Source organism: Petaurus breviceps, unplaced genomic scaffold (genome assembly GCF_028583685.1).
Source record: "Petaurus breviceps papuanus isolate PSGF00001 unplaced genomic scaffold, PetGlider_PUasm1.0 185, whole genome shotgun sequence".
Taxonomy (NCBI): domain Eukaryota; kingdom Metazoa; phylum Chordata; class Mammalia; order Diprotodontia; family Petauridae; genus Petaurus; species Petaurus breviceps.
The window spans coordinates 38758073-38758525 of record NW_027185797.1 but is presented as its reverse complement, the minus strand read 5'-3'; the positions used below and the strand labels follow the sequence as shown (position 1 = coordinate 38758525).

At 40.6% G+C, this 453-nt stretch overlaps 1 protein-coding gene across 11 annotated transcripts in view; it reads right to left on the bottom strand.

The window, feature by feature from the left end:
• The window catches only part of ARHGEF1 (Rho guanine nucleotide exchange factor 1), a 21888-nt gene that overhangs the window by 11105 nt on the left and 10330 nt on the right, over window positions 1-453 (bottom strand). The window lies entirely within an intron of this gene.

Here is a 453-nt window from a genome sequence, read left to right as displayed (position 1 = left end):
TCCATCTATACATACACATGTATCACACCCCACACAATCCATCTATACATACACACAACACACACACAATCCACCTATACATACACATGTATCACACACACACCCCACACAATCCACCTATACATACACATGTATCACACACACACCACACACAATCCATCTATACATACACACAACACACACACAATCCAATGTATCACACACATACCACACAATCCATCTATACATACACACAACACACACACAATCCACCTATACATACACATGTATCACACACACACCCCACACAATCCATCTATACATACACACAACACACACACAACCCACCTATACATACACATGTATCACACACACACCCCACACAATCCATCTATACATACACACAACACACACACAATCCAATGTATCACACACATACCACACAATCCACCTATACATACACATGTATCACAC